We start from the raw sequence: 19,976 nt of genomic DNA, 5'->3' as shown, positions 1-19,976 counted from the left end.
AGGCATATCAATAACTTTGGAAGCCAAACACATAAGAAAGTAGGCATATCAATAATTTTGGGGCCTCCCAAGCCCTTTAGTAGGCATATCAATAATTTTGGTGCTTCTCATACACATTGGAAGCCAAACATATAACAAATTCAAAAGCTTGCAAGTAAGAGAGAGTCATAGACACCAAAAAGTAGATTCATTAAGGAAATCAACGCTTTACACGATATCCGGCTTTTGCTTTAGGATCTTTCGAATTAGAATTTTCTCGCGCTTGGCCTTTTGGGGTGGCTCCCTGTTAAGCAAAGTGGTTGTGATTTCTTGGGTGTCATTAACCCCTACAGCTTGGTTCATGCCGACATGGGCGATGAGGCGCCCACGAAAGTTGACGCCGAAAGTGGATATTGAAAAATCTTTCTTTACAAGCACTACAAGGTTGGCCGATTGGGCAAGGGTTGTTAAGCAAAATTCCTTGGAGAGTGAACGGAGGGCAAAAATGTTGTAGCGTCCATTGGGGGAGTAGTTGGCATGCACAAACACCACGACACCAGTCGGAAGTGTGCCGAGGTAGTGAGAAAGTTCTGCTTGAGGTCCGAACGGCATCCTCTTCCCCCCTGACCGTTGCGCCCAGGCGTCAACCTCCAAAACATCCTGCAAAACATAGGTTTTGTGAGAAATATGACAAAAAATTAGTTATAACATTAACAAAATCATTTGTAACAATCAAATTTAAGTGAGCATCTATACCTCTTGTCTACGATCCTCCTCATCAGCATCCGGGTGCAAGTAAAGATCCACACTTGACTTCCCCTTTGGATCAAGCAAAACAGGTGTTGTAGCAGGTGATGGTGAATCCACTCTTGCGCGTTTAGCCAAACACATGGCTTGCACGGCCACAAACGCCTCCTCAGAGACCTTGGCCTATTCGGCCGCTGCCACCTCGGCTTGTGCAATCGCCACTGTGTCCGCCAAAGTATTCCCCATGGGCAGTAGGAGATCATCGTCATGGGAGGTGGTGGTATCAACCTCAAACTTGCCATGGGCATCGAGGATGGCGAAACACTCATCCATGCAAAGCTCAAGGGATTTCTCCAGATCATGCAAAAACACAAACTCCTCCCCACCCACCACAATGGAGGAGAAACGGGTAATCTCTACCTCACGGATGGCATCCCGAGTGGTGGTTCCTTTTGGCGGCCCCGAGGACGAACCGACAGATGGAGAGGCCTCCAAGAGGCCTTGAATCCCTACAAGGTAGGTCAAGGCAAGCATCCTCTCCTTTGCGGATGTGTCAATGGCCACGGGCTTGGGGTCCTTCACATCAGCCAGTACCCCGCCGATCTGCAAGTGTGGTAGCACTACGTCAGGGCCTGCTGGGCACTCGTTAAGGAGGAAGATCATTATGGCCTGGACAGAGAAAAAAGTGTTTCCGATCTTCCCCTTACGCATTGCTTGCACATCATCATCTTCAAGCCGCACATATTGTCCGGCGGGTTGTGCTATGGTGGCAAAGCGTGCAAGCCGCTGATGAAATGGCCTGTCCCCTTTGTAGATGTGGTGCAGAAAGCCCTCAGGGACCCATTGCCCTTTCCGGTTTGGTATCTCAACAATGAATCTCCCCATGCATGTGGAAATGTATGAAGTGATGTGCTCAAGAGATTGAGAGTGGAGGGTCAAGGTGGTTTCCAAATTGGGTTGGGTTGTGAAAAATGCATGAAGCTCAGGGCGATTTGCATGCCCAACATCACTAAGGAATGCATCTAAAGCACTAGTTGCATCCATGCTTTCTCTTTGCGTAACTGGGTATGCTAGGTCTCTCTACAATGTTGGGATGAAAATGGTAAAATGAGGAGGTGGTCCCCCTTATATAGACATATTCCATCTCGAAAAATATAAAAAATGCTACATTTTGGAGGTGACTACACCATTGCGTTAACAATGGTGAGAACTATGCTTCAACACCAAGCTTGCACGATTCCAGTCTCCTCTATGAAGAGCTCTCCTACGAGATTCAAAGCGAGTTTTCTCTCTAACCATATGTCCGTTTTGTGATTGCTTTATGTCATTGCATTCACAACAAGTTTAACTACACTTTAGGCCTAAATATATTGAGAATCGATGACCTATAATTTCTTGTCCTTCTTCATATGTGTTTTCTGCACCAAGTGTTTGCTAGTATTAGATTGGGTTAGAGACTTTAGGGTAGTGTCCTCTAGGTGTGTAGAGGTACCCCTTGAGTTTCGTGACCTTCGACAACGTTAGGCCGTGTTCTGAGCATAAGTATCACAAGTAAGGTAGCAATTGCGTACACATAACTTTGCGTTGATTTCCCTTGGTAGTGATTGTCTCTAGAAGGTTGAGTAGGTGATTGACATCGATCTATTCGTTTCCATGCGCCTAGGGGTCAAGCTCCATCCTTGGTTGACATCTTGTTTGTTGGCTTGGTTCTCACTTTGCTGACACCGCTACTGAGGACGAGAGTTGTAGATAGGTGACCTTAGACTAGTCCTACGAGGTAGAAGTTCCTCTTGTTCGCTAGAGTCTTGTTATTATACTTTAGGTAGGATCCGGGAGTTGGACTCTTGAGATCTTAGGAGAGTGCTAGGGAGTATTAGTCATAGTTTAGTGTTGATGGTGTGTGGTTGATTTGTGAGGTGATAAAAACATAGCCCGTGTGTGGTAGTGAAGCATTTTCCTAGAGATAACACCCCACATGATGTGTAGGAGCAGCTGTAGATACGACATGTGATTGTGATCTAGAGCTATTCATCATCAAATTATTTGCTTGTGTGTTTGTTTGCGTCTAAAATCCTTTTTTTTTTGGCTTTTAGGGTAGAAAATGCAACAAACAAGCTTTGGGGATATTTGTGCATAACTCAATCATGCTGCATGTATAAGAAAGAAATTGCAAGAGATCTATTGAGAAAATCTGTAATTCTGTGACTTTGGACATCATACACGTATGATGTCTTAGGCCTAACAGGAGACCAAATTTGACAAAACAGACTACATCAAAGTGTTCAAAAGGGGTGTTTTCCCCTTAGTTCACCTTGAGACTAAAGTTTCACCCCAACACTTAGTACCCAAAAGATGAGAGATGGAGTGTCAAAAACGAAAAAGATAGGAAACTTGTGGTCATGAGAATATTTTTGCATGAAAATTGGTAAAAGTGCTTGAAAAGCAGTGATGGAGACTTGTAGATGCTTGTGAATGAATCTGGACAAAAATCCATCAACAGACATCATACGCGTATGATGTCTGAAGTATGAATATGGTAGTCAAATTGAACTTTTGACTTTATAACCATAGTGTGCATGTTGTGTAGAGCACATACACCAAGTATCATTTCATTTGGACATATAGATTGAGTATTGAGAGATTTTTACTCTTTCTAAGAAGTTCCTTGGTAAAAAGTGGTGATTTTGTGCAAGTTTGAGCTCTAAAATTTGATGTGAGCACGTGTGCATGTTGTACACATCAAGGGGCACCTAGGGTAGAAACAAAACTTCATTTTGACGTCATAGACATCATGTGTGTATGATGTCTTAGAGGCCAGATTTTGGGTCAAAAGACACATTTGGGTTAGCCATTGTGATTTAGAGCAGTTAAGAAGCAAAAAGGCAAAATTCCATTGAATTTGAAGCAATTTGAGGCTTGTAAATACCAAGAGACGGATCTAGGCAAAGTGAATACTTGATTTGATCATATCTAGCATAAAAAGGTGTTGGAATTGAATTTTGAAAGTTGCAGTGAGTTTCACCTCATTTTGACCAGTTGGACATCATATGCGTATGATGTCTCAAGGGCATTTTTGGAGACCAAAGCTGACATTAGAACTTACTAGGGTGATTAACACCCCAAAACAAGCTTAGTTTAACCCAATTTGGATCATTTTTGGCTTAGTTAACCTCTTAGAGAAGTTGGCAGCAACCAAGGCCTACCTAGGAGAGATTGACCTACCTACATGTGTTAGAACTTCAAAGTAAGAATAGATTTGAACAAAGCATATCAAGGAGAGTACAAGATTCAAGTTTGAGATGATTCTGAGCATTTAGACATCATATGCGTATGATGTCTAAAGGCCCAGTTTAGGATTCAACATGTGAACTTGGTGGTCCAAAAGTCTTCCTTGGAACCCTAGGATCCCATTTGTTCTTTCAGACCAGAGCATAGAGGGAATCAAGTCCTTATATATACTTGTTGGGTTGAGATTAACCCTCTAGTGAAACCAATCTACAATGCAGAGCACTTAAGTGAGAATCACTAGTTTAACAAATAATTGCAGAGTCAAAGTTTTGTACAGATAGCTAGAACCAAGGATCTTGCAAGTTGGTTATCAGTTGAAAGTGCTAAGTACTTTACAAGTTGAGAAAGCACTTGGAAAGAAAATCAGAACAAAGAACAACTGCGAGCAGGCCTCTAAGGTAAGAGGTTTGGGTTGATAGTTGTGTGTGTGAAACATTTGATGAATTTGAGATCTGGTCGGTGTCTTCAAAGAGATCGAAGAGTGGTAGGAGATCTGGATAGCTTAGTGTCGAAAAAAGAGAGTGTAAACCAAGCAAGGATAGATACACTAGCACCTATCATAGAAGAGGGTAGTGATACTGACACCTCTTCCGAAGGATCATATCAGTGGATGGCTAGCTAACAACTTGGAGGTTTCCAACAACAAGGGACCATGGGGGGTAGCACCTCTCAAAAACCCTTAAACATGCCAAAATCCACAACAATCTTCCTAAAGGGAACAAATGCTCATGGAGCCTTAATGTATGCTGATGTTCAAGGACGTCAATGCATCTTAATTAAAGAATGGCCAACAAGAGGATTGTCAATAATCATGGTAATCGACGATGGTGATAGGGTCCGCGATGAGGAGGGAAACCACTCTCATTGTCAAAGACCCAGAAAATTACAATCGGTATTGAGACAATGTAGCAAAAGGGAAGATGGTTATGGAGACCCAAGGAAATCCTAAACTAACTCTTTTCAGAGACTTCAAATTCATGACAAGAGAGTAGAGAGAATGACTACAATTCAGGAAAATATTGGGACCTACAAGCACGAGGAGGGAAGAGTCACCTCTTACTGGAAATCATATTATTTTTGTCGATACGTACAGACAAGAATATGACCAATTCACCCAGAAGATGTTGGGAGAGTGATAACGCCAGAACTGATGGAACATGCTTTGGAAGAGAAGCAAAAGCCCATAGAAACCTCAAGCAAGTCTACAAATCCCTTCTCAGATGATTATGACACCACATCACAATCAAATAAATAACCATTTGTAATGGAAATGGCCTATGAATTTAGAGAATAGCGGAATTAAGAGAATTAGAGTGAGCAACTTTGAGAGCATAGAGGGTGAACTTAATTGGTAGTAGCAACTTAATCATAACACTTAATTAACTAGGCATGAGCAATACTTTTGCAAGAGAGAGAGAGAGAGAGAGAGAGAGAGAGAGAGAGAGAGAGAGAGAGTTTAGAGAATATGACAACAGTTGCGGACCGGATGTATGTGGAGTCGGTCCCCCCTCCAAAAGGCATTTGTATTATAGATTCTCTCATTAAGAGAGACTTGGTACAATACAATCTTTGTGTTCCCTAAATCATTTGAGTACATGAGGATGTATACTTTTATGCATCAACTTGTGCCTATAGCAACAATTAATCTTCCTTGCAATACAATTAATCTACTTGCATTAAGTAACTAGTCTACTTGCAATAAACCATTAGCCTTCTTGCAATAAGCATAACATGCACTTTGTGGAAAGCATTAACTATACCAAGCCTCAATCCCAAGACCTCAAACACCTTCGAAGGTGGAGAGAGCTAGCAGGGAATGAGGGTAGGGAAGAGGAAGAAGAAGTATTCCATAGGAGAAATAATAATTTCTCACTTATCATCACTCTTCTTGCTTAGCATACATAATAGCATAGCAATGAAGATGGAAAGCTTAAGCATTGAAGCATAGCTCTTGGTTGGATTTGCATTCCATAGCCAAGAGTGTTGGTGTAGGCTCTCAACTTCTCAAGGAGCTTGGAGAAGGAGATGGAGCTCTTGCCTCTTGCATAGCACACAATGAGAGTGTTTGTGAGTGTGTGTGGGTGAGTATACCCCCTAAGCAACCCCCTAGCTTGCTTGGGTCGACCCCCCCTTGTAGCTCATGCTTGAAGCTCATTGGACCCCTCCAGGCCTAGCCAATCATAAGCAGGAGGCATTACAAGCAGCAAGGGTAGCCTTGAGACAAGTGTCCCCCCTTTCCCCTTTGAGAGAGAGGGCTAGATAAATGCAAAATCAATTAATTAAATCTCCTAAATTATCATTGGACCCCTTGGGTGGCCAACCAATAGGCTTCAGGCACACAATGAGGGCAACATGAGGAGGAACTTGACAAGTGTCTCTTTTGCTTTCTTTGTACCATGCATGCCTTGTGTGAGTGTGTGGGTGTTCTCTCTCATCCCCCCTCATGTAGGGCTCTCCCCCTCCTTGTAGGGATTGAATATTTGACTTTTTGACACCTCAACCCTCATGCATAGGCCCAGTTCCCACCACAAGCTTGGCCCTTAAGCACTTTAAGCTTGGGCTGGGTTCTCACCTCAAGTGCAACCCTAACATCTCAAGCATGTCAAGCACCTCAAGCATCTCAATCATTAAGAACTTCAAGGATCTCAAGCACCTCAATCATCAAGCACCTCAAGCACCTTAGTCATCAAGCATGACAAGTAGGACAAGCACCTCGAGCAGGGTCGGGTTCCCGCGCCTCAAGCTCACAGCCCTAGCTTACCTAAGGTCAAAGGACGTTTACACATATTATTGGAGGTCTTCAATGAAGCTAACCCTAAGGTCTTATGCTCCATTGGTTAGCCTTGCTCTTTGATAGACCATCTCTCATTTGGGCCCCTTTACCAATGGCCCCGTGTTGAGATAGATCTAAAAGCACATGTCTATATCTTAACCCTTGTTCCCGTTTATTCTCCCACATTAAGTGATTATTTTAATATGAGAAAAAATCATTTGGGTTGGTTAGATATTAGTTTTTATGACATTACCTCTCTCTTGAAATCATAGTCGTCCTCGACTATGAGGTAGATATGGTAAAGTCTCACCCATTAGTCCATTGGTCTTAGCGGGTAGAGGATCCATTTTTACCCTACGACATCATTCCAGAGTGGATGACTAATCCACTTGGTGCTTGAGAGACATTGTTTGCCACAAGCATGTGTGCTCTTTTTAGTCCATATCATACTTCCAAAGTAGAGTGAAAAGTTCTTCTTGGTGTTTGGGAGACGTAGTCACCACAAACATGATCCTAAGTATGCATACTTCTTAAAATTTGTGCACAAAACATAAAAGAGAGTCTTATAAGACAAAAACATGGATCATTTAAAATGCATTTCTTTTACATTTGCTTACTCTTTTGTGTCATTGTAAGCATCATTAACAAGGTTTATATTATCCTTAAGCTATGTTCTTTGCATGCATTTAGCATCTTTGAAAGGATAATTCTTAACTTAAATAAGATACTGTCAGTAATCTTACCATTTCTTAATACCTTGTGTTCCTGTCGAAGGAGGAACTTGGGTTGGAGCTTGTTTGCTTCATCCTCGATCTCTAATGGGTCTACATTTATAGCCTCTATTGGTGGCTCTCCTTAATAAGGCTCGAATAGGCTCTCATGAAAAATGATATATATGAGCCAATAGTTGGGCAACTTTAATTGTTTAGTAAGACCCAAAGAAAGATTTCTTTTTCTTTAAAGGATAAGGCTCTTTTATGCCTAATGGCAGGAGCCTCTTTTGCCTAGCTAATAGATGGATATAGCCTGTTTAATCTTCTAAAAAGATTCTTTTTGATCTCGGCTATACTGCTTTTCAATGAAGATCTTCCCAGGTACCTTAAGCGACAAGGGACGTTTGGATCTTCTGTCTTTAGCCTCGAAAGGTACTTTCCCCTTAGAAGTATGTTCATGTTATTAGAGACTTACTGTTGTTAGGGTAAGTACTTCTCCCATTTTGAGCATTGATCTACCTCGAATCACAAGCTTTTAGTAGATCAAGGATCATTAATTTTCTAATTTTCCTTTTGGCCATCCGTTGGAATAGTAGGCCAACATAATAGGGTTACTCTAGTTCTGATAGAGACTCTATCAGAAATTAGTGGTCATGGTAGGATTTCTATCCGACACAATTAGATGTTGGCCTACCATGGTCCTTCTATCATACTTCATCTTTTGGTATACCGTACATTTTGAAACAAGCTCTTGTATGTCCTTGTTTCTTGGTAAGCCAATACAAGTATGCTTTTATTCCTAAAATAATAAATTCGAATTCCTCTTTGCCCCGCATATGGGAGGAGCATGGGAAGTGAGGAAGATATAGCCTATTGAGGTATGGAAGATAACCATCCTCTAATGTGAGTGGTTCTTTTTCTTCCATTTGTAAAGGCTATTATTATATCCCTAAAGCCTGGGTTAGAAGCATATTTAACTATCATAAAATATAGTTCATTGTAAGTTTCTATTGATATCCTATTTACCCTCGGCCATCGGGAAAGTGCATTGGCTACATGTTTGTGCTTGCCATCAATGTGAGCAATGTAAAATTTAAATTGCAAAAAGAAAATTTTCCCACCTCATTTGATTGTCGAAGAGCTTGGTTTGTATCATGGATGGAGTCCAGCATTCGCTCATTGGATTTGAGTCTTTGAATCTTGTATTCTATGGTATTCCCTTCTTGAAGAAAATTTTTTCTTGAAGGCATGCATCCACGCATTACATTGGACCTCAAATAGCTTTGAGAGATCCCGTAGTGTAAGCATAAGTTGAGAGATAAGTTTCTCTTTGAACTTTTCAAAAATATTTTTCTCTCTTTGTAGTCTATGTACACTTAACGTTCTTTTTTGTTAAGTCATCTATTGGACCTGCTATAGGCATGAATTTTTCCTATGAAGCATCTCTAGTATGCACTCATACCTTTAGAGTTTCGCAACTCATGTAGACTCCTTGGATTAGGCCATCTTTTTATTACCTCTACCTTTTGTGGATCCATACAAATACCACCTTTAGAGATAATGTGACCTAATTATTGAATCTCTTAAAAAAAAAATCCACTTTTCTTTTGGTTAGAGGAAAGCCTAACCTCTCTCAAAAATTACCAGTTCATACTATTGCCTTTTGAACTCCTCTTGTGGAGCTTATAAAGCTCAATAAGGAGGCTTATTAGGCAGTGAGCTTCGTGGTAAAAGCTCCATTGCATGGTCATTGTCCCCTCATTGTGGAGATAGCTCATGGGGGTATCATCAATAAAAACATTTTGGAATCCATTTAGGAATGTAGAAAATTCTAATTCCTCTTGATTCCCGTCTTTTTTTTTAATATTGTTATCGGTTGAAACATTGAATTCATTTATAGAATTTTCAACAAAAATCATGTATATGAATATATAGATTTTCGTTAACTTACGAAAAGCATTCATATACATGATTTTTGTTAACTTACGAAAAGCATGCATATTTACATGGTATAGGATGCTACCCGGCTCATAAACATGTATGTACATATCTCCTAGCTTAGGAAAAACAAAAGCCTTTTGCTATGAGCATCCTCTTTTGGAGTTTCCAGCATAGAAACTCAAGGCGGCTTGTTGCATGCATTTCTTTGGGGACAAGCACGATAGACATGCCCTTGTTGTCCACACTTGTAGCATTTGTTATCCTTACGATAACACTCTAGCTCTATTGGAGAGAGTCTATTCTTACCTTTAGACTCCTTTCTCCTTAGCTTTGTTATTGGTGTTGCTAGAGTTGCCTTTGGAGGAAGTTTGAGCATTATTCCTTCCTCTAGGCTCATTTTGATCCTTCACTTCCATGGGCTTAGAGTTTCTCTTAACCCCTTGTTGGAAATTGATTTGAGATGCGACCATAGTATGGTGTATGACTGATGATATGGCATTAGGCCTTTGTGAGTTAATATACTCGGCCATCTCTTCAAAAATTCCCGCACAAAATTGTTGCTTTTGCTCCTCAAAGCCTATCTTTTTGTAGACAATGGCTTTGAGAAGTAAATCCCAAAACTTATCTACATACTTCTGGATAGACTCGTAGGGAGAGAGTTTCAAGCTTTGCCATTCTGTAAAGACATTGTCTTTAGTGTTGCTTGCCAAAAATTGTTTCATGATGGAGGCTCTTAAAGCCTTCCATGTCCTTGGAGCTTTCCTTTGGGCTCGTAGGCTAGCCCACCATTGATGAGCGAAGCTCTGAAAATGCATAGATACCTGACGCAGTTTAGAGGACTCCATAAAGTACTCATCACCAAAGGCCACATCAAACTGTTGGATGAAGGCCAAGATCTTGTCCGTAGCACCAAAGGTGCCATCATAGGTAAGAAAAGTGGTGTCCTTTCCTCCCTCCTTGAACTTCTTCAGCTTCTTGGACCTTCTCCATACCGGATAGGACTTGCGATGGCCTTTCCTTTTGGGCTCTCTAAGAGAAGAGCCGCTACCTTCATTGGAATATGAGGAAGGTGATGAAGATGGAGAAGAGGGTGACTTCTTTCTCTCCTTTTCCTTCTTTTGGTACCTCTCTTCCTTTTTGTGATAAGAGGAGGAGGAATTTCCGGAAATCTTTCTCTCTTGGGGGGGGTTGGAGATCACTGAGGCTGCCGTCTTCTTGAGCCACATCTTCAGAAGTATTAGGAGACTCACTTCTTTCTCCTTCTCTTGGGGAAGGCTCTATAGTAGAGACTTCACCTTTCTTCTTGGATGGAGGTAAGCCCACTAGTAATCGTTTAAGCGCTTCATATGGGTTCTCCTCTTCTCTCACCGTAGAGAGCCCTCTCTTGGAAATCTCTTGAAGAGACTTCTCAGGTGCTCTCTCTTTTGGGGGAGTTTGGAGAATCCCATAACTATGAAGTTGTTGGAAAACTTCACCTTGTAGGGCTAGGTTTCCCATAGCTTGTTGCAGCTTAGAAACAACACACTTGATAAACATGGGAGCATCATCATTAGCACCTTCATGTGAAACATCAAAGTTATCAATACTCGTTCTACTCTCTTGATTATTGTCAGCCATGTTAACAAAATTTATGTATGTACTTAGTGTATGATTTGGCAATTCAAAACCTTAGTTGCCACTCCTCTTAGACTTTGAAAATCGGCTCTTAAGTATCTACACCCATGGCTCAAAGTGGTTAATTATAGAGAGTAGAGGAGTAGGTCTAACATAGTAGAGTTTCCAAGGGCTATCTCCTTTCGGACTTCTTATGGCTCAATAATGGTAAAGCCGTAGGCAAGTCTAAAAAGACTCCATTATTAAGTCCAAAGCTCCCGAGGTGTGCACCATCCCCCACATAGTGGGCTCAACAAAACTGATAACAGATCCCAGTTCCACTTACCCTAATATAATTAACAACATCAACCATTTATGGGCTACTTAAGGAACTCTATTCTTAAGCAAGAAAAGAGAAACCAAATGCTCTGATACCAATGTAATGGAAATGGCCTATGATTTAGAGAATAGCGGAATTAAGAGAATTAGAGTGAGCAACTTTGAGAGCATAGAGGGTGAACTTAATTGGTAGTATCAACTTAATCATAACACTTAATTAACTAGGCATGAGCAATACTTTTGCAAGAGAGAGAGAGAGAGAGAGAGAGTTTAGAGAATATGACAACAGTTGCGGACCGGATGTATGTGGAGTCGGTCCCCCCTCCAAAAGGCATTTGTATTATAGATTCTCTCATTAAGAGAGACTTGGTACAATACAATCTTTGTGTTCCCTAAATCATTTGAGTACATGAGGATGTATACTTTTATGCATCAACTTGTGCCTATAGCAACAATTAATCTTCCTTGCAATACAATTAATCTACTTGCATTAAGTAACTAATCTACTTGCAATAAACCATTAGCCTTTTTGCAATAAGCATAACATGCACTTTGTGGAAAGCATTAACTATCCCAAGCCTCAGTCCCAAGACCTCAAACACCTTCGAAGGTGGAGAGAGCTAGCAGGGAATGAGGGTAGGGAAGAGGAAGAAGAAGTATTCCATAGGAGAAATAATAATTTCTCACTTATCATCACTCTTCTTGCTTAGCATACATAATAGCATAGTAATGAAGATGGAAAGCTTAAGCATTGAAGCATAGCTCTTGGTTGGATTTGCATTCCATAGCCAAGAGTGTTGGTGTAGGCTCTCAACTTCTCAAGGAGCTTGGAGAAGGAGATGGAGCTCTTGCCTGTTGCATAGCACACAATGAGAGTGTTTGTGAGTGTGTGTGGGTGAGTATACCCCCTAAGCAACCCCCTAGCTTGCTTGGGTCAACCCCCCCTTGTAGCTCATGCTTGAAGCTCATTGGACCCCTCCAGGCCTAGCCAATCATAAGCAAGAGGCATTACAAGCAGCAAGGGTAGCCTTGAGACAAGTGTCCCCCCTTTCCCCTTTGAGAGAGAGGGCTAGATAAATGCAAAATCAATTAATTAAATCTCCTAAATTATCATTGGACCCCTTGGGTGCTCAACCAATAGGCTTCAGGCACACAATGAGGGCAACATGAGGAGGAACTTGACAAGTGTCTCTTTTGCTTTCTTTGTACCATGCATGCCTTGTGTGAGTGTGTGGGTGTTCTCTCTCATACCCCCTCATGTAGGGCTCTCCCCATCCTTGTAGGGATTGAATATTTGACTTTTTGACACCTCAACCCCTCATGCATAGGCCCAATTCCCACCACAAGCTTGGCCCTTAAGCACTTTAAGCTTGGGCTGGGTTCTCACCTGAAGTGCAACCCTAACATCTCAAGCATGTCAAGAACCTCAAGCATCTCAATCATTAAGAACTTCAAGGATCTCAAGCACCTCAATCATCAAGCACCTCAAGCACCTTAGTCATCAAGCATGACAAGCACCTCGAGCTGGGTCGGGTTCACGCGCGTCAAGCTCAGCCCTAGCTTACCTAAGGTCAAAGTACTTTTACACATATTATTGGAGGTCTTCAATGAAGCTAACCCTAAGGTCTTATGCTCCATTGGTTAGCCTTGCTCTTTGATAGACCATCTCTCATTTGGGCCCCTTTACCAATGGCCCCGTGTTGAGATAGATCTAAAAGCACATGTCTATATCTTAACCCTTGTTCCCGTTTATTCTCCCACATTAAGTGATCAGTTTAATATGAGAAAATCATTTGGGTTGGTTATATATTAGTTTTTATGACACCATTGCCCAACCCTAAGAACTCACAACATCCACTATCATTTCAAGCATGGCTCGAGTACTTTGCAACACCATACCTGATCAGGCTATGTCAGGGCTAGAAGCACCACCAAAACCACCACTCCATCAACAATACCAGGATGAGAGTAGAACAAGAATGCCAAATCCAACCAGGATTGAAGCACCACATCAAGAACGAGAACAAGAAGAAAGGAGCCAAGTAGAGGAGAGACCACTTGCTAGACCAATTAGGAATTATGGATTAGGAGCACTTCTAGGCTAGAAGCACCACCAAAACCACCACTCCATCAACAATACGAGGATGAGAGTAGAACAAGAATGCCAAATCCAACCTGGATTGAAGCACCACATCAAGAACGAGAACAAGAAGAAAGGAGCCAAGTACTTGCTAGACCAATTAGGAATTATGGATTATAGGCACCTCTAGGGGAGGAACATGTACCATATCCTAAGCTAGAAAGGGCTCATAGAGGAGGAATGGAGGATCCTATGTTTAGAATGATGGATCATCGGAGGATCGACCTTCTCAAGTCCAAAAATGGGTTAACAAAAAATATTTTGGAAATAGGGATCCAAGGGATCACGTGGTAGCATTTGTGCGTGTCATTACGGTTGAGGAAGTACTAGACTTTCCCATGCAGTTTGTAGGATTTGGGTTAACTCTAGAGGAGGATGCAGCCACTTGGTTTGATTCTATTGAGAGTAGAGATTTTGAGTCAATTGAGGAGGTATTTGACAAGTTTGTCAAGGAATTCTCTCAAAAAGGGATAACTCATAATACGGTCTCACAAATCTATAAGTTCAAGCAGAAAGAGGGAGAATCCTTTAGGAAAGCAACCTTAAGTTTGAAATGCTAAGTAGAATTTTGCCCTATGAATGAGTTACCAACTCAGTCCCGAGTCATGTTGATATCTATCCAAGGATTGAAAAATGTGGACCTTCAGAAGGATTTGCATATGAAGAAGAGCTCAAACGAGTTGACCAAGGAGGCTCTATACCTAGTAGACAATTGTGCTGTGTATAAGGAAGGTGACTAAGAATTTAGATGATGATTTGTCATCACAACATAGTGGAGCTAAGACCACAAAGTTATCACAAAAGAGAAGCAGATGTAAATCAAGCGAGACTTATTGAAGAAGTGCTCAGAAGGATAAGCCCGTTTGCTAAGCCACATGCTAAGCAACCCAAGTGGTGTGCCATTGAGAAAAAATTGGACAAATCATGCAATTGAAGAGTGTTATTACAACAAGGGATATGTGAAAGAGCGACCATATGCCCCACAAGCCTAAGTAGCACCTCCCCAGCTACCACCAATGCCTAGGTATACAGTAGATACTTTGCCAAGACCAGTAGGGGTTGAACGACCACAACCAATTTTGCGGCAATAGACACCTCTTCCAGGAGAGAGACTAGTGGGAATTAGGTGCACACCCACTATAGAGGAATCAGAGGAACAAGCCTTAGTGCCTGTGCCTCTGTATTACAAAGAGCCAAGTGAATACATGGTGAGGCGGTCCGGGGCGGGCGACAAGAAGAGCGGCCTCTAAACACCCTTCGAGGCTCCCGTGCTGCTCAATTGGGGCTGGGGCAAGCACAATCAGAGACAACAACAACCCACAACCAAAAACCAAACAAGAAAAGGGGCACCACCTAGTTGTAGATGCGAACTAGGACGCACGTGATATCTCCTTGTACTCAAACGCACAAAGAGAGGGGAATGCAAGATAGCCACACACACCAAACACAAACATTCACCACGCCAGAGAGAGGTAAAGAGCACAAATCAACTTGAGCAACTCAGTCTTAGTCTTAAAGACTAGATGCACACAAAGCTTGATGAGAAATAGAGAGACAACAAAAAACTTGACCTTGTTGCCAATGCACAAATTGTCTTAGGGTCATGGGAGCCCTCTCACCGAGCACCCTCTTACAATTTACCTTTTAGGAAAACAATTCAACAAGCCCTCAAACCACCAAGCATGAAATGGCACAACAAACTTCAAGGACAATATACCTTCAACCACCTGATGAGCCAACTTATCAAGTCAATTTGGAGAGAAGAGTCGTAGTTGCAGCATACAGTTGCACCCAAAACTATGAATCTTGTTTATGGACAAGAGTAGTCTACAAGTGTGATTGCAGAGTATAGTATCACTCCACTCCTCTAGATGGCATAACTAACTTCAAGCTTCTCCATGCACCTATGTGTAGTGATGGAATAGAGCACTCACAATGCACACACTCTACACAACTAGGCTTGAAGAGTGGTGTGTTATGTGTTGAGAATGGTGTGGTGTAGTGTGATCATGGGATGTTTTACAAGGGAGAGAAGGGCTCTATTTATAGGTTATAGAAGCCCCGATTAGGATTAGGCCTAATCAAGTTTATTTGAAGGAATAAAAGATTATGCATATTTTTATTTTTTTTAATGAGGGTGGGTCTCTCTTGTCCTTTGAGTCACATGGATGTGGACTCAAGGGAAGAGAATTATTGAGGATGAAAGGAGAGAGGATTGAGTGAATAATTTGGGAGTGCCTACTCTAGTAGAGGGTGCATTTTACAATAAGGTTAGTGGTTAGTAGTTAGTAATTATCACTAAAAAATAATTACAAAATCATTCACCAAATGGTGAGATATATGATGAGAAAAGTTAGACAAGGGATAAGCTTGTAAAGCAAGGTTGAAGCTTGGAGAAGTTGACATTCACCTCTTTACAGCACCGGTAGAAGAAGCGGTCAGCATGGCGAAGTAACGCGTGTCGATGAAGCTATGTTATCTTCAAACCTTGGAAAATTCATGATAAAGCCTTCATTTGCAGAGGTTAACCTTGGATTTTTGCTGATTTTTTGAAGTTTTTTACAAAGATGAATAGAGTATGGTAATATGGACATATATGTAGAGAGAAAGGGGGACACACAGGGTGTAGAAATGGAGGATGAAGGCTATGGAGGTGTGAGAGATGTGGCAATGGTGAAGAGGGTGAGTTAGGACATAGGAGTTGTAGGTTTGGGAGTGGGAAGGAGAGGGAGGAGTGTGTGTGAAAGAGGAAAATGATAAAGTGGAAGAGGGAGTGTGGCTGCATAGCATGGGCAAACTGGGGTCCACCAATAAAATCATAGCTCACGGCTCGTAGCTCAAAAAAAATATGAAAAAATTTGAGGTGAAAGTTCAGCTCACGAGCTACAACTTTTGTTTGTATCACCTTTTCAAATTCGGGGAGCATGTGATCTTTAAAAAATCAGCAAAACCGACTGTTTTTTCCACTGCACAAGGTCCTTGTGAGGTCCTTCTTTGAATGATTCTTTTGAATACCTCCAAAAGTGAGCTCCCCATGGTGCATGCATGCATTCGACATACCCTTGACCTTATTTGGTAGGTCTATAATTGAAGATATTGTTGAGATCATGATATAAATGAATAGTACAACTAAGAAAAGCAAATATTGAGGGGTCTAAAAAATATGTACATGTCAAATATTGAGGGGTCTAATATAGGTGGAAAAAATATAATGGGGTCAAAATAAATCTCTCTCATTATAAGTCTACCATAAAAAGATGAATATTTTTGGTGGTCTAATTTATGAGAGTAATAAAGAATAGATGTAGGAAGGAAAAAAATCACAATAGTGAAAAAATATACACATAAATAAACTAGTGTTTTGGGATTTTTGTTGGGATGGAGTTACACCAAAAATAAGAGAAGCTTGCATGAAATTATTTTTATATGGAATAAAGAGTACGCAAAATGGTAAGAAAAAATATGGTAATGTTGAGTCAATGTACATAGCATAAATAACACACCATAGGTAGAAATATTTAAATAAATACCAAAATAATTATGAAAAATCCTTTTATTTAGGCCCTATATACAATGAAATATTTACACACAAATGGGCCATAATATTTAATTTTTATTTTTTTATTTTTTTGGCTCAACTAGCCCAGTGACTAGCTAATTGAGGGTTTTTAAGAAAATATGGGAAAAGTTCCCTAACTCACACACGCCTATATATAGTGAAATGGTAGGGATAACCAAAATGTTTGAGTGATTTGATAGGGTGAGGTAGCTTACTATCTCAATTATGGAAAGCTGAAAAACGGCTATCATTAGCCCCCCCCTTAGATAATGGTACATTCATGTACCATTTATCCGATCATACAACATGTAGATTGTGTAACGTCTGTCTTTGTCTGCTCTCATCATTGAAGAACCTTTGTTATATGATTAAGAAACCTTGTGTGATATGAAAGGTTCATCAGAGCCAATAGGAGGATGTAATGAAGTGATAGAGTAAACCTCCTCCATTGAGAAAGTTTCCATAAGCACCCCCCACGATCAAAGATCTTGAAATATCTTTCCCAAAGAGAGATGTATGGTATGGAATCACTTACTGATTTCGGTTGAAGAAACTTGTAGATTTTATTGTTTTCCATCATTGCATCTATCACTATGAATGTGATATAAAAGATTGATTGCTCTTCCTCCTGTGTAAAGTTGATGTATCTGCTACGATCTTCAAGAGCTTGTATGAGCAAATTCCTGAACTGTAGCTCATAAATTTCATTCAACCCGGGTAGGCTCATCAAGTCAAAATTTCTATGATCTTCATGATTTAGGAAAGCTTGATCTATGCTTCCAACTGCTATTGGAAGATATTGCAAATGGTTTACCACATAAGTAGATAATAGACGAAGGTTTCTATTGCTTCCAACACATTGGAAGAGGATAGATTTTGGTACTGATTCATGAAATATCCACATGTAGCAATCAACAAGTTTTTCATCTATGATGAAAACCAAAAGCATCACAATGTGCGACCTCCATACACCAAAGAACCAAATGTAGAAGGTTTGGAAACATCTCTTCATCACCAAGTATTCATGTCCTCTTCCACTTAAGGAGGTATGGTGCCCCGGATGAAAGGTATATGTGAAGAGAGGAGAAGCTGACTTTGAAGAGGTGAAACCCAATGTGAAGATGATTGGGGCTTCAAAAACTTGGATTTTCTTGCTAAGAGATTGTCCCATGAATGAAGAGCCACCCACTAAAACACCATTGGAGAGAATGATACCATTCTGATAGTTTTATTTTATGGTTTTATTTTTTACTACTCTGCCATGTTCTTCATCCCCTTCTAAGCCCCCCCTTTGGCAAGGTTGTAACTCGTCACATTGTACCACCTCAAAGGTTGATGGATTACTGTTTGATTTTGTGAAAACTTTGGCTTCTTGCATGATAGGTTCCTCTATGCTTAACATATATGGGTCATACCAATGCTTTTCAACATCCTCAAACACTTTTTGAAGATTATCCTCACATGGATTCAACTCACACTCTTCTACTTTGTTTTGGAGTTGGCATTCCATGTACACAATCATCTCTTTATGATGAATGTGGTCTATGATCTCCCCACCTATGATCTCATCTTCTTCTTCACTCTCTTCTTTTAGACAAGATACACTCTCAGAACATTCCATAAGATCAAGGTTACCTTCAAGGTCTTCATTCTCCATAGAGTCATGTTGCACAAAAGCTTCGTCTGCTCGAACTAGAAATTGATCCTCCGCCAAAAGGTTGGATGTATCCATTATTGAATCATCAATGCCATTTGAGATATCTTGTGTCGATTTTTTCATGCTTGTGATAAAGGTAGAAGAAGGAGATTCCACATTTGAATCTTGGCCACACACTTTAGCACTTGAATAATCAGTTGGCATGTAAGTAACTTCTTCAACATTTGTCAGAGTAGAAGGAGGCAAGTATGGCAAAGGAGATGACTCCTTGATAGAAAAACTTTCATGATGGTTGGTTCTTCCAGCATGATGGAAACCATTTTTGATGTAGAAGTACTTGTGAAACTTTCTTCGGGCGATAGTGACCGCTTCTCCAAAGGTAGAGGGTCCACTACAAGTAACCTTAGTCTTTGAGAAAGGAGACAAACCTGAAATAAATTGATCCATTTTTACATAATCTGGAAATGTAGAACTAAATCCACATCTTCCCCATTGACGAGAAAAAATATCCTCATAAGCATAGTAGTCTTCACCATGTTGTTGAAGTCTCCCTAATGAAGCCCATGCTATCTCTCTTGTTGGAAATTTAGAGAATCTGGTCTTCAAAGCTTTGGAAATTTGGGTATACCCATCTTCAATCTGAGAAGACATACTCCAAAACCATTGCTCAGCGTTGCCTCTAAGGCATAGCAATAGAAAATCCCCTTTTTCAATGTCATCCCTTTTACCAAGGATACGACAAATCATTCTAAAATCAGCAAGAAATCATCAACATCTTCGTCTAGATTTCCAAAGAATATTGGGATATCATCAAAGGTATAGCATGTCATAGTCTCTCAATGCTATAACCACACAAAGATTAGTTCCAAACAATCATTTTCTCTCATGACATCAACTAACTACACAAAGTTTTGAAAGGTCTCATGAATTCTAGATTCTTATGTGAAAATGTTTTTTTCCTTTTTTATGTTATGCTAATCCCATATTGTAGATCAATTTTTGTTCCATTGAAATTAAACTCAGTCATACAAGTTTTCATGATTCATATAATCTTCTTGATTAAGCTAAATTCAAGCATTCATACAATACAACAACAATAAGCACAAAGTCAGTTCCTCAGTGGGGGCACCAATTTGAGGCGGTCCGGGGCGGGCGACCAGAAGAGCGGCCTCTAAACACCCTTCGAGGCTCCCGTGCTGCTCAATTGGGGCTGGGGCAAGCACAATCAGAGACAACAACAACCCACA

General features: G+C 40.7%; 1 pseudogene; it reads right to left on the bottom strand.

The window, feature by feature from the left end:
• Positions 1-207: 207 nt before the first annotated feature.
• LOC147439884 (uncharacterized) lies at positions 208-1,160 on the bottom strand (annotated as a pseudogene).
• Positions 1,161-19,976: the final 18,816 nt, after the last annotated feature.

Source organism: Adiantum capillus-veneris, chromosome 16, assembly GCF_014529385.1.
Source record: "Adiantum capillus-veneris isolate H3 chromosome 16, ASM1452938v2, whole genome shotgun sequence".
In the NCBI taxonomy this organism is placed as follows: Eukaryota; Viridiplantae; Streptophyta; class Polypodiopsida; order Polypodiales; family Pteridaceae; genus Adiantum; species Adiantum capillus-veneris.
The sequence above is the reverse complement of the archived record's forward strand: the minus strand, read 5'-3'. Positions and strand labels throughout refer to the sequence as shown.